Source organism: Rutidosis leptorrhynchoides, chromosome 1 (genome assembly GCF_046630445.1).
Source record: "Rutidosis leptorrhynchoides isolate AG116_Rl617_1_P2 chromosome 1, CSIRO_AGI_Rlap_v1, whole genome shotgun sequence".
Classification (NCBI taxonomy): Eukaryota; Viridiplantae; Streptophyta; class Magnoliopsida; order Asterales; family Asteraceae; genus Rutidosis; species Rutidosis leptorrhynchoides.
Window position 1 is genome coordinate 579,409,076 of NC_092333.1, and position 12,202 is coordinate 579,421,277.

The 12,202-nt window shown below is 38.3% G+C and overlaps 2 pseudogenes; one reads left to right on the forward strand and one right to left on the reverse strand.

The window, feature by feature from the left end:
• Positions 1-2,677: 2,677 nt before the first annotated feature.
• On the reverse strand, positions 2,678-8,221 carry LOC139845604 (uncharacterized; annotated as a pseudogene).
• Positions 8,118-8,231, forward strand: LOC139886953 (small nucleolar RNA R71; annotated as a pseudogene).
• Positions 8,232-12,202: the final 3,971 nt, after the last annotated feature.

The window sequence follows — 12,202 nt, forward strand, 5'->3', positions numbered from 1 at the left end:
GTTTCACAATTTTTGGCATACTCTTCTTCTAATCTCTTTTTCATTATTCATTTTTTCCTATGCCTCAGTGGTCCATGCTTTTGAGCAATCGTTTCACAATTTTTGGCATATATAATTTTCAGATTCGTCTCTTTCACTTCCTCCTCTTTTTTTTTTTTTTTTTTTTTTTTTTTCATGATAGCACATAGCATTTATCATTCTAGGAACATTTGAGATGTAATGGTGAATATATGGTGATGATGACAATGATATATAAGTATATGTATGTAATGTAAATAATGGGTGTTGGGTGTGATGAATATCATTGTCATAGCTTGTGATATAAAGCATCCCCTTTCGACCTTTGCCTAGTGAAGAGCAAAACTCTAGAAGTGTTGCATTGGTGACTATCATCATAATTATGCACCTCATACTAGTGAGTAAATCGTAGAATCCATTGTGGAACCTCGGAGACCACTCTGAGTCAAACTAATCAAAAAGTCACAAACACTATAACATAATAGCTAGTTATAATTTCCATGCTAATTTAAACTAATTAAGTCTTAGCAAAAATGAGTTGCGTTGTCACCTAGCGTTACCAATTCTAAACAAAATAAAGTATGATTAAATTTGACATTAATAACCAAAAATAAGGGTAGGAATGGGAAGTTGGTTTTCTCTTTTTTCTTTCTAAAATGTTTAAGCTGCTAATGGTCACTAGTTGATTCTAGCACACAAGTATGTACTAACGACCTGGGTAGACTGGCTATAAAATAAAAAAAATTGGTTTAAAAAGAAAAATCCTAAAGTGTTTCTTTATCATTATGTTACCTAGCATACAACCTCATGATCTTTTTCCTTTTCAACCTTTCTTTTCTCCATAAGAGTATGATTTCTTTAAAGTTAACTAGTCAAGGTCAAATGCCTAACACTATCATTCCTCACCGGCCAAGTCCAAAAACTTTCAAGTTAATTCTTAATCACTAAGGTTACTCTCATGGGTCAACATCTTGATTATAGCCTTGAAATTAAAATTTTTCAAATTTTTACCACCTAGGCCATTAAAACCATTTATGTCATAAAAACTTTAAACAACAAGCATTTTTCAAGCTAAGCCAATTGTACAAATTTCCTTCCTCCCCCCACACTTAAATCATGCTACGTCCTCGTATGCATGTTAAAAAGTTATGTTAGATTAAAGTGAGGAAATTAAACAAGGAGAAAGAAAAAGAACAATATTACCCGGGATTAAAAGCAACTTCCCAAATATCCTCGTGACAATTACATCAATCTCCCAATTCATCACACAACATGTTCCTTCCATCCAATTTTATTCTTACAAAACAAAAACAAAAGAAAACATAAAATCTAGCTAGCCCATTTACGGAAGGATCCCGCTTTAAACCACCCGATTCCCTCGGGTGGACGAGTTTTGTCTCGTGAGGGCTTGCAGTGAACACGCCCACAAAGTTCATTTAACTACTAAAAATAAAAATAAGGAAAATAAAAGAAAAATAAAAGAAAAGAAAAGTGTACATGTTATTACAGACGGAGCACAGGACCTGATTAAAATCAGAGAGGCTCATTCCATTCGGGAATCAGGACCAAAAATACTCTCAAACATACTTCTCGCTAGTGGTGCCATGTCAAACACTGACTTCCTGCCTTCTTCCCGAGCTCTCTCCATATCCGGTGGTAGTGGTGTAGGTTGCTGATAAAACAATGGTGGTGCGATAGATGGTGCGGGTGGACTCACATATTCCATCCCTGGTGCAACCCCCGGAGCATAAGTCATGTAATCAATCGGCTCATAATACGGTGTAACTGGCCGATTATTCAACATATCCTCATACTGCCACCTTCGGTTGTCCCTCTCAAACACATCCTGCTGATATCGCTCAGTCATGTAAATCTGAGCCCTAGCTACATCCATGAGGGTACCCTGTTGCTCCTCCATTCTTGCCCATTGTTGCTCATCCACCTGAATGTAACGCCTGGTATGTCCCTTTCTTCTTGAATTGACACATAACCGCAAACTCACCCGGATCTCTATATTTAATACGAGGCTTAAATTCACATTTCGGGTTAGGCTTAACATACTCAACTTCAATCGTCCAACCCTCGTCATCAACAAAAGATGTCTTAGTATTATTCATGAATTTATCAGTATTCTTTTTACCCCATATACTCTCAATCGTATTACGAATCTCTTCTACATCTACCTCTTTTCCTTTATCTAATTCCGGTGTTTCTTTAACCATGTTGACACATATATTTTCAACTTTCCTTGAATTCTCATCACCCTTCTCGGAATCCAAGTGTTGATCAAGGGAGGTGCCCACACACTCAACATTTTGGCAGCCTTTATCCCTATCTATCGTGTCATCAACCACATTCTCAACAACCTCCTCACTTGCTCCATTCTCTTCGACTTTGAGTTTCATGCAATAGTCTTCATCAAACTCTCTTTCAACTATATACGCCGAAGGAAATCGCATATTTTCTGCATTACAAAATCTAAAAGTTCCGTTTCCTCCCTCAAAAGTGATGCATCCCGCCCCCGGGTCTAGTTTACCACCCGTGGTTGAAATGAACCCCCGACCTACTAAAAATGGAACATCATAGTCCGTGGGCATATCGAAAATGGTGAACGGTACTTCAAGAAAAACACCTTTCACACTAACCATCACCTTTTGAACTACCCCAAGTGCCCTACACTTGGTATTATTTCCAACGTGATTTCTGCATCGGATTTCTTCAATTTACATAACGTACATTCACCATGAAAAAGTTGCTTGTACATCTCATAGGACATTATGTTGATGGAAGATCCCGAATCGGCTATCACCTTAAACTCTCGATGACTACTAACAAAGTGAGGTAATACTCCAATGATACTTAACTCGAATAATATCTCCCCCGGATCGTCTTCTTGGTAAAGAATCACCGGTCTACCTTGGGCACTCTCATCTAAAGGCAATTCCTCATGAAGATCATCAAAACATTCATCCGAAATGACTTTGGACACTGCATCTTCGGGCGCATCATCAAATCGCCCATCATCCTTCCATTCAACGTAATCGGGCACATGGCTAATAGAGACATTTTGATCAAGCCATGAGTCGACACTTTCCTTACTATTCCCTTTCCTTGGTTCATTCACTCTAATGGACCTAAGTTGTTGCCTTTGTATAGGTTTAAACCGGATTGTTTCAACTACTTTAGCATCATCAAGCGACAACCCGGTAGCAATCTTCAATCGTTGCCCATTAACTAAGAACTGTTCCCCACCTTTCGGATCCTTTATTTCAATTGCCCCATAGGGAGTAACCTTAGTAACCACATAGGGACCGTTCCACTTACTTCTCAACTTACCCGCAAACAACTTTAACCTGGAATTAAACAACCACACACTTTTCCCCACTTCAAACGTCCTCCTACTAATTTGCTTGTCATGAAAAGCTTTCGTTTTTTCTTTGTAGATCTTCGAACTTTCATATGATTCACATCTAAGTTCTTCTAATGCTGTCAATTCTAGCTTCCTCGCATTTCCTGCCTCATCTAAGTTCATGTTCACCTGTTTTATAGCCCATTCTGCACGATGCTCAATTTCAACAGGTAAGTGACATGCCTTCCCATAAACAAGTCGGTAAGGTGAAGTACCAATAGGGGTTTTGTAAGCTGTCCGATAAGCCCAAAGCGCATCGTCTAGTCTTAAAGACCAATCTTTGCAATTAGGATTTACGGTTTTTTCCAAAATTCTTTTTAACTCCCTATTAGATACCTCCACTTGCCCACTTGTTTGGGGATGGTAAGGCGTAGCAATTCGGTGATTTACCCCATAATCCCTTAAAAGTTTAGCAAAATGGGAGTTCTTAAAGTGTGAACCCCCATCACTAATTATGGCCTTAGGTACATCATGACGACAGAAAATGTTTTTCTTAACAAACTTAAGGACAACTTTGTTGTCATTTGTTCGAGTAGCCTCAGCCTCCACCCACTTGGAGACATAATCCACGGCTACCAAAATATATTCAAACCCAAAAGACGGGGGAAAAGGTCCTATAAAATCAATACCCCAAACATCAAAGATTTCACAAACCAAAATTGGGTTCATGGGCATTTCGTTACATTTATAAATTTCCCCCATTCTTTGACACCTAGCACAATTTTTAACATACTCAAATGCATCTTTAAAGATAGAAGGCCAAAAGAAACCTGAATCGAGTACTTTGTACCCAGTTTTCTTTACCCCATAGTGTCCTCTGCATGCAAAAGTATGACAATGAGCTAGAATGTCCTTATGCTCATCTTCCGCCACGCATCTTCTAATGATTTGGTCGGGTCCAAGTCGGTAAAGAATCGGGTCCTCCCAAATATAATGCTTAACCTGCGATAAAAAGTAATCCCTCTTGTGCTTGTTCCAATGTTCCGGTATCTTGTTAGTCACCAAATAGTTGACAATATGAGCGAACCAAGGTACCTGAACAACACTAAACAAACATTCGTCCGGGAAATTCTCCTGGATCGGTTTAGTAGGGTCAAACGGTGGCGGGGGTATCCTAGATAAATGGTCAGCTACCACATTTTCTATACCCTTTTTATCCCTTATTTCCAAATCAAACTCCTGTAGCAACAAAATCCACCTAATCAATCTAGGTTTAGACTCTTTCTTCTCAAGCAAATGTCTTAAAGCACTATGGTCCGAAAATACAACTACCTTAGACCCCCACAAATATGATCTAAATTTGTCTAAGGCAAACACAACTGCTAGTAATTCCTTCTCGGTTGTGGTATAATTTATTTGGGCATCCGAGAATGTTTTACTAGCGTAATAAATAACTACCGGTTTCCTATAAACTCTTTGACCCAAAACAGCCCCAGCTGCAAAATCACTAGCATCGCACATTATTTCAAATGGTTTGGTCCAATCGGGTGATTGTAAAATGGGTGCTTTGGTTAACTTACGTTTAAGGGTGTTGAAGGCTTCCTTACATTGGTCATCAAAGTCAAAAGGCGCCTCTTTTAATAGTAAATTACATAATGGTTTAGAAATGACGCTAAAATCCTTGATAAACCTACGATAAAACCCCGTGTGTCCCAAAAACGATCTTACCCCCTTAACATTGGTCGGTGGAGGTAATGTGGAAATAAGTTGCACCTTTGCCCTATCAACTTCAAATCCCCGTTCAGACACAATATGTCCTAAAACCACCCCTTCCCTTACCATAAAGTGGCTCTTTTCCCAACTAAGGACAAGGTTGGTCTCGGTACATCTTTTCAAAACTTTTTCCAACATACTCAAACATGACTCAAAAGATTTGCCAAATATCGAAAAATCATCCATAAAAATCTCTAAAGACTCGCCTATTAACTCTGAAAAGATACTCATCATACACCTCTGAAAAGTTGCAGGTGCATTACATAGACCAAAAGGCATCCGTCTAAAAGCATAGGTTCCGTAAGGACAAGTAAAAGTCATTTTTTATTGGTCATTAGGGTGAATAGGTATTTGGTTGTACCCCGAATACCCATCTAAGAAACAATAAAATTTCTGACCTGATAACTTTTCGATGGTCTGATTAATAAATGGCAAAGGAAAGTGATCCTTTGAAGTTGCAGCATTTAGCTTCCAGTAATCAATACATACCCTCCAACCCGTCACGGGACGAGTTGTGATCTTTTTACCTTCCTTCGTTTCCATCACTGTTATCCCTGCTTTCTTTAGCACTGTTTGTGTGGGACTTACCCACTGACTGTCTAAAATAGGGAAGATAATCCCTGCGTCCAACCACTTAAGAACTTCTTTCTTTACCACTTCCTGCATATTTGGGTTTAACCTGCATTGCGTATCACGAGCAGGTTTAACCTCCGGATCTGTAACTATCCTATGCATACACACTGAGGGACTTATACCTTTCAAATCAGCTATTGTCCACCCTATTGCAGCTTTGTACTTATGAAGAACTTCCATTAAAACCTTTTCCTGCATACCTGTCAAATCTGAAGCAATAATAACTGGCAAAGTGCCGTTAGTACCCAAAAACGCATATTTCAAATGAGACGGTAAGGGTTTTAACTCAAGATTTGGTGGTGACTCTAGCGAGGTTCTCGTATTAGTATCAATGGATTTAGGTAGTGGCTCATATTTATGAGTCCACGGTGGCAACCTAACATCCATTGTACTTACTACCGCTAGTTCTACTGCTTTGACCTCTTCACACTCAACATCCTCTTCATCACCTCAACAAAATATTTCTACTGGGTCATCGGTTATTAGGTGAGAAGTATGTTTATCCACTAATTCATCAATCACATCTATCCTATAGCACTTATGGACATCCGGTTTATGAAGAGAATTAAAGATATTAATCCTCATCTTGCGATTACCGAAAGATATGTCCATAGCACCCGTTCGACAATTAATGTGAGCATTAATAGTGGCCAAAAATGGGCGTCCCAAAATTATAGTGGGTTGGGTATCTCTATTCCTAGGTTCAATATCCATAACAACCAAATCCACCGGGTAATAGAAATCCTCCACTTTTACTATCACATCTTCTAGTATCCCCCTAGGCGTTTTAATTGATTGGTCCGCTAGTTGAATGATTATGTCGGTTCGTTTCATTAGCCCCAATTCAAATCGGTCAACTAGGCAAAAAGGTAAAATATTAATGCTAGCTCCTAGGTCCAATAACGCCTTTTTCACATTCATGTTTCCTACAGTCACAGCTATCAACGGGGTCCCTGGGTCCTTAAACTTAGGTGGAAGTGTACCCGAAACAACCGCACTTAGGTGCTCGGTTAGCTCCACCTTTTTGGGTAAAGTCGCCCTTTGCTTCCTCTTTTGAGTGCAAAGGTCCTTTAAAAATTTAGCGTAAGATGGGACTTGCCTAATAGCATCAAGAAGGGGTAAATTTATTTTAACCTGTTTAAATGTTTCCCACATGTCCTCTGGTTGTGGTCCCTTTTTCCCATAAGGGAACTGGTTTGGGGACTCTAAGGCCTTGCGAAATGGGACGGGTTGTGATTCTGTCTCCAGTTTTCCGGTCTCCTTAACAATTTGGTCCTTATGTTTCACCCCTTCTCCTTGGTCATCGACTTCACTTACCTCTTCCTCATCAAGAACAATAGGAGACTTACTTGACTCTGGTTGCACTACCTCTTTTTCACCTACCTTATTGTCATATTGCTTTCCGCTTCTCAAGGTACCTACCATGTTAACGCTATGCCATTTTCCTTGATCCTTATGATTTGGATTTAGAACCGTGTAGCTTGGAATTGTACCTGGTTCCCTATTTCCCTTACTTTCTGCTACATTACCGATCTCCTTAGCCAATGCACCAATCGACTTATTTTGCACTTCTATCATTTTTCGCATTTCGGAGATGAACTCATCCATCTTAGCATCCGAGCTAGATGGTTGATTGGTTGAAATACTGTTTTGATTTTGGTTTGGGTTTTGGCCTTGGTTTTGGTAATTGTTTTGTTTTTGGTTTCGGTTGTTGGGATAAGGATTTTGATAGTTTCTTTGGTAGTTGCCTTGGTTATGAAAGTTACCCTGGTTTTGAAAGTTGCCTTGGTTTTGAAAGTTGTTTTGTGGTCTAAGTTGGTTCCCTTGGTTAGCATTCAGAGCGTTGTTATTGCTCCAACTGAAATTAGGATGATTTCTCCAACCCGGATTATACGTGTTGAAGTATGGATCATATCTCCGCCCCTGAACCTCGTTAACTTGTTCTTCCACTATGTGCTGATTTACCGGTGGAATCCCATTTCTACATCCATATGAAAAGTGAGAAGGATCTCCACAAATCTCACATACTTCCTAAACCTGCGAAACATTGCAAGCAAGACCCTGGTTTGGGTTGTTAAATATAAGCATTTTCAAATCATCAAATTCCTGCTCTAAGTTCCTAGATGAACCACCCGAATCGGAAACATGATTCACTCGGGAGGTACTCGGTTGTTTACGATCAACCGAAGCTTGGGTTTTTGAACCCTTGCTTAACCGTTCGAAGAACGTCCATTCATCATCACTAGACCGAGTTAAGAATGCCCCACCACTAGTAGCCAAAAGAAACTGCCTGTTTTGGGAATCTAAACTATCATAGAAAACTTTAACCAATTCCCACTTGGGTATCTCATGGTGTGGACATGCCCTAAGTAACTCCTTCAGACGTTCATACGCTTCATGATATAATTCACCCGGTAATTGTTTAAAATATTTTATTTGCGTACGCATGTCTGAAGTTTTACTTATGGGGTAAAATTCCTCTAAAAATCGTTTTTTAATTTCCGCCCAAGTATTAATACTCCGGGCGGGCAAGGAGAGAAACCATCTTTTTGCCTTATCCTTAAGTGAATAGGGAAATAATCGAAGACGTACCTCATCATCAGTGAAACCGTTTACCTGATTAGTAGCACATATCCCATTAAATTCAGTGATATGTTCATATGGTTCCTCATTAGCCATACCTCGGTAGGTTGGCAAGATCGAAATGAGTTGAGGTCGGACCTCAAATTGTCGGTTGTTCCCTCCTGCCGGTGCAGGATAAACAATGGGTGAATGATCCTCAAAATCACCCGGTTGGTAGTAGGTGTCTACTCCTCTTGGTCGTTCAGCCATCTCGTCTCGTTGATCAAAAACTTCCTCTTCAGTGTCAGACTCTGACTTAGGAGAGTTTGGTGGAACAATCGGATGTGTCTCTAACTGTGGTTGAGTGGATGCTGAAGCCACTGTCGAACCTTTTAAGATTCTTGTAGCTTTTCGATTAGCTTTTGCAGATTTCTCGATTTCCGGCTCTAAAGGCTTAAGATTTTGATCTCCCAAACTCCGAGTTTGCATACACTAACCTGCACTTCAACAAGAACAAGAACACCGAGCGTAAAACTGACAAAAATAAGAATAAAAAAAACACTATTTTTGGATTTTTATTCGTTTTATAATTTTTATGGTTTTTGTATTTTAACAAGAAAGCAATAAAATAAGAGCTTGCAAATCAAGCGCACACCTCCCCGGCAGCGGCGCCAAAATTTGATCGATGTCGAAGGGTCAATCAAAAATAGCCTAATTACTCTAACTTAGCTAGGGTAAGCAGGATTCGTTCCACGGGAAGTTATGGTCAACAAGTAAGCAATTTCCAGATTTTGTTGTTTGTGATTAACTAAAAGTAACTAAATTGAAAACTAGAGAAGTAACTACTAAGCAACTGTAACTTGAATACTTAAAAGCATAAACAGCGAGCTAGACAGAAAGGTTGTGATCAATTGATTAAAAGCCTTTATCCTTTCTCAATCCCAATCTAACATGCATTCATGTCAAACAAGTATTATGCTCATCATAAATTGATCAAATCTCATAGACAAGATTTCTTGAGCTTATTAATTCTAACTATCTTGAGATTGAATTATGCAACCTAAACACTTTGTATTTATCCCTAATCTAATTTAATACTAAGTGGATTAAGAACAAAATGTTAAATCACTATAACTCAACTTGCAACAATCACAATCAATAAAACTTGCATTAATCAATAAACAAGAGGTTCATAACATCACAATTCAAAAGACTTAAGTTTCATAATATTATAAACCACATAAACTTGAATGAATGAATACATGTATAAATTGTTCATGGAAGGAATAAAGATAAGAAAACTAGCCAAGCATAGTGATGCTGATAATCAATGAAATTCTTGATGATTGCATGATGAATAGCACCTTGATCTTGACTTGAATCCTTGAAGAATGGTGATTAGATTGATGTTTTTGGGTGTTTGGAGGAGTTTCCTGCTGCTAAAACTGATGGAAAAAGGTCTGTTTTCGTAACCCTAAAGCTCTCCTTAAATAGGGGTTAGGAAACTTCATCCAAAAGCTAAAATTCATTTTTCCCGGACTCTTGAACTTTGTACCGGCGTAATTTACGGTGGAACTGGCGTAAATTACGCCTTTGCATTTTACTCTTAGCGTATTTTTACGCCCAAATATGACTTCTGGACTGGAAAACATCTGGGAACTGGCGTAAATTACGCCAGATTAGGCGTAAATTACGCCTTTGTAATTTTTCTGATTCCTGTTTGACTTCTCGAATCTTGTCCATCTTTCGCTTTTAATCGCCATTTTTTATTGTCTTTCGCACCAACATCTTTAGTACCTGTAAAACACAAAACCTTATCAAAGTATCTCCTTATTTCACTCACCAATAGTTAATTTTGCGTAATTAGTCATAAATAATCGTGACAATTAAGGAACGATCAAATCCCCCACACTTGGCTTTTGCTTGTCCTCAAGCAAATCTGTTTTTAGCTATAAGACAATAACACCTAGGTGGTCTTAACTCAAATAATTTTTTGCAAGCACAATTAACTATTAATAAAGATGTAAAGACAATATGGGTTAAGCCCTCACAACCTCAAACAACTTTTATCATCTAATACCTCAATCATAAACTTCTTATCATTTCCTTACTTCAACAATTCCTCCACTAATCATATCATCATAAACCTCAAACATTTTCCCAAATCCTCAAATGGATCAACACTTAGAACTAGATCAAACGATTAGCTTTCACAACTTTCATGATCCACACTTACTCTTTTAACAACAAAATAGATGTATCTAAATAACATGTCAAAATAAACACAAAATGGGTTTAATTACATCCGGATTGATTTCATTGGGTTAGTCATGACTCAAATAAAAATTGGTGTAAAACGGTTACAAATGTCGAACCAATCAAACTTTATAAAGTTCAGAAATTTTAACATGACCCTCATTCGCACCAAGATAAATTAATTTAACTCGGAATGTCAACCATAACTAGAATTGTGCATATGTTTGTGTTTTTTTTTTTGTTCTCCTTAACTTTTCAACTAGCCAAACTCATGCCCTTGTCTACACTAGTACAAAGTGCATAGATTTTAAGTCCCGACACCAATGAACCCCCCAAGTCTAATTGGAAATACCCCATACCACAAGCTTGGTGAAACTGGCATAATTTACGGTGGAACTGGCGTAAATTACGCCTTTGCATTTTACTTTTAGCGTATTTTTACGCCCAAACATGACTTCTGGACTGGAAAACATCTGGGAACTGGCGTAAATTACGCCAGATTAGGCGTAAATTACGCCTTTGTAATTTTTCTGATTCCTGTTTGACTTCTCGAATCTTGTCCATCTTTCGCTTTTAATCGCCATTTTTTATTGTCTTTCGCACCAACATCTTTAGTACCTGTAAAACACAAAACCTTATCAAAGTATCTCCTTATTTCACTCACCAATAGTTAATTTTGCGTAATTAGTCATAAATAATCGTGACAATTAAGGAACGATCAACAATTCATATACCACGTTTCGCACATCAAGTTTTTGGCGCCGCTGCCGGGGACAGTTTTGTGTCAAAATAGAATTGTTAACTAATTTGTGATTAAGTAGTTTCTTAATTATTTTAAATTATTAATAGTCTTTGATTTTAATTTTGTAGAATCGGTGCGTTTAATAGTTTTGTTAGTAGTGTGATTGACAGATTTTAGGTTGCATATGCCACATACCCGAAGTTTAGATTCTCCATTACTTACAACGCTTACAGAACCTGATAGAAAGCTTGGTAGGATCCCAAAAGAAGTACTTGAACTTTTTGAATCTTCATCAAAGCAAGAAACCTTTGATTCAGAATCAAGTACAACCAAGCCAAGATACTCTGAATTTGGTGAACCCGTTCATACTCCAAATTTTGAAATGGAAGGAGAGGCAAGGCAGGTGGTACCAAGACAATCAATGGCGGCCAAGATGAAAGCAACCCGAACCGGACAAGGTAGTGCCATTACTCCACCCACAGGTGAAGAAAAATTTGAAATAAAAGGACCTATTCTCCAAATGATTAACAACAGATGTCAATTTGGTGGTGGTCCGAATGAAGATGCAAACGAACATATTCATCTTTTTCAAGAGATATGTCTTCTATTCAAAATTAAACAAGACACTGATCAGGCCATATTTTTAAGACTTTTCCCATGGACACTCTACGGGGAAGCACGAAGTTGGTTAGATTCATTGGCCGAGGCTACGATAGAAACTTGGGATGGTATGATGGAAAAATTTCTTAAGAAATATTTTCCAGCTTCTAAGTCCGTGAGACTCCAACAAGAAATTACCCAATTCTGTCAAAAGCCGATGGAAACCTTATATGAAGCATGGAATCGGTTTTCCAAAATGCTAAGAGGTT